We start from the raw sequence: 3,383 nt of genomic DNA, 5'->3' as shown, positions 1-3,383 counted from the left end.
GGGTTTTCGGCGTGAACACCTGATAACCAGGAAACAAATATCCTAGCTGTACTGCGTTTTAAAAAACCTGTCGAAAAATGTGTTTTTTGATTAGATTTGTTTCTTTAGTTTTTGAGTATCGTCTTTCGTGCAGTCTAAACCGTAACTTAATTAAATTAAACAAATGTCATCGATGCCGCCGTAAAACAAACAAAAAACAAAAGTTTCATGTTATCGCATTTTCAAGGAAGACAAAAGTATTTTGTTACAAACGAACAAAAGTGTCGTGTTACGTTTGCAAAGATTAGCGTAAGGAACACCTGGGAAAGAATACAAGTAGCCTGTGAACAGTTTTTCCGAAAGTAAAATAAAGCAAATAAACACGATCATATATAAAACATCATACTTTCAAATGTTCCATATTGCATTCTGCACTTACCAAATCATCGAGATTTTTTTATTTGGCTTGATTCAATATGTGGCTCTTAAAAGCGATCAATACCTCATTTATTCATTTTCGTGATATATTGTTATGTCTGTTATGCAGCAAAAACAACGTTATTAAGAAAAGGGGCAAGATTTACACTAGCGTATACCCGGGCGTATAGGTACGTTACTTGAGAAGATGGTAGCCTTTGACTACGCACTTAATAACAAGTGTAACGTCCGTTGCTTTATCCCCGGCTTTATCCGCTTCTTCAGACATTGTGCGCTCAGCTCACGATCAGTCGCTTTAGGATAACGAAAATCTATTTCCGGATATTGTGTAGAATTATCCTGGGGATGCCCAAGTACGCCGCAAGATATCGATAACAATCGATTTAATTAAGGAAATTTTATTTGTGACTATCGATTGGTCATCGATTGGCCGATATATCAATTAACTAACCTTCATCGATTGATATCGATAGATTGATTGATTTCCGATCATCGATTTTCATCGATTGATCAGGCCGAGAATTTTGTCGCTGCGATGTGTCGCACAAATGAATTCGTGCGACTGATCGCAGCGACAAAATGAGCGAAAGCAGCGTTGTCGGAGCGTGTGCACACGTCTGCGACAAAATATAAATTTACCAATGAGAGAGCGTCGTGTATTTTCGCCATATTGAATTGGAAACTAGTTCGCATTCCCACTCGTCGCTGCGTGTGCACTAAACAAGCGCCTTGTCGCAGAGACCTGTCGCTGCGACGTGTCGCCTAGTGTGTCCCGACCTTTAATGTACAGTCAACTCTCGTTATAGCGGACACGGTCGGGGCGTCGTTTAGTGTCCATTATAGCGAGAGTCGGTATTAGCGGGAGTCATTTACAGTCAAACCTCTTTCGCCGGGGATCTGGATTTTGTCCGTAATAGCGAGTGTCCGCAATAGCGGGGTGTCCGCAAGGCGAGAGTTGACTGTATCATTTAACGATTTTTATGAGGATGACAACAGTTTCCAGCTCTCATACTTTGATGGGCAGTGCTACAAACATTTATCAGCTATTGCTACAAGAATAGCATCAAACAAATGCACAATCAGTGACAAAAATTGTGATTATTTTCTTAACGTCACTGGTTTCCATGGCAACTCAATTTAAAACGTGTGTGGTGACCGCAATTGTTTATTATTGAATTATTCAAGCACTGACCCATCAAAGCATGAGAGCTGGAAAGTGCTGAAAACTGTTATCAGCTTAGTTAATTTTTAAAGCTGATTTCCAGTCCGTACTGCGCAGACTCGGGGTTTGTTTTCGTTTTTGTTTTGAATTCGTTGAAGCGTTACACTTCGGTGACAGCATACATGAAGTTTTTTAGTCCGCCATTACAGTTCGTTTACTTCAAGAATTTCCGATGAGTTGAAACGTCGGTTTGAAATAGCGTCAAGGTTCCTCTACTCGTTATTTTTTGTTCTGCAAGGATATCTGGCGTTAATAATGAAGAAAAAGGTAAGTTTGTCGCGGAATTTTTAGTTTTGCTTGTAAACATTCCTTCGTGTTGGGCTCCGATAAACATTGCAGCCGAGATTGCGCAGTACGGACTGGAATTCATCTTTAAACATTTATATTACAAGCTGGTCGATTAACCAGGATAAAGTTATTATAACCATGGTATTGTAGGTCTTAGTGCATAGAAGGGGGCATCTGCTAATACACCCTTTATGAGGTCGTTCTTAGATATGAGCACATCATGGCTAATTCGGTCCAAAGTAAATAGACATTATACTTTTTGGAAAGTGAGCGCGTACAATTGTTATTCACAAGTTGTGAAAAATAGCAGAACGAGCGAGCGCAGCGACAACAAATTAAGTGAATAGGAATTGTCACATCGAACTACCATGAAGTAATTTGTTTATTACATTTTGATATTACAAACTTGAGTGAAAAATAAATAACATCGCCGTCACAGGGGCGAAAAGCAAAACTTGTTAACTATGGCTTTCTTAACTCAGTTTAAAGGAGCTTTGTCACGGATTTTAACAGATTTTTTAACATTCGAAATTTATATTTGTGTAGTAGAGAACCTAAAATTAATGGTCCATTTGTATTATTAATTGCAAAACTAAAGTTGTAACAATTGCTATATTAGAAACTGTTAATAAGCGCCTTTGACTGCAGGTGTCTAGGAAGGAAGTGGATTACAACTTGAAAAATTAAGCCTAAACTTTTAAGTTGTTTCTGTGCGCCTTAAAAACATCGCTACTTATAGCCATGGTTTGATTTCTCTTTGTAAATTAAGAATGTATCTTCCTTTAGATGAAAAATCTGCGAAATCCACGTGACGTAACTCCTTTAACTGCAAGTTTAATTCTACATTAGTAGTCTATAGAGCAAGTAGAAATGCGATTAAACAATGAGTTCACTGTAAATGAGGAAAAAAATTATTTTGTTTACATCCATGGCACAAAAAATTTATTCCTTAGTGACCATTAAATGTTTTACGCAGCCGAACAGCAGCCCGCAGCTGAATGAATGAATGAATTAATAGTGATTTTATTCACGAAAAAGTCGATAAAAAAACTTAACTGCAGTCAGTCGACGGGAAATGTTGCTTCGTCGCTTTTCAGAATTAAGGTGATCTCAATCCGCCACGGAAGTTTTGAGACCATTCTTATATAATTAGCTTTCGTTTTCACGAAAAGTTGATGAAGGCCAAAGCTTTCGGGCGCTTAGAAGCCATGTTAAAATTTACAGCGACAACTAAATGCCAACTCAATGGATGGGAAAGTCCGATACGATTGTTTTCATTCGAGACTTAAGTGGTATAACCAATAGGACAACCTCGTTCCCTAGGTTGCCAATAGGATTGCTTCTCATCATCTTTATTCAAGGCGTTTGTAATGTGTATATCTCGGTACTTACGAAAAACAGCTATTTTTAGTGTCTGTTTTTTGCACAGCTGACCACTATAGAAGCAATATTTCTT

Source organism: Oculina patagonica, chromosome 7 (assembly GCF_052425735.1).
Source record: "Oculina patagonica isolate OP01 chromosome 7, crgOcupat, whole genome shotgun sequence".
In the NCBI taxonomy this organism is placed as follows: domain Eukaryota; kingdom Metazoa; phylum Cnidaria; class Anthozoa; order Scleractinia; family Oculinidae; genus Oculina; species Oculina patagonica.
This window is presented reverse-complemented; position numbering follows the sequence as displayed.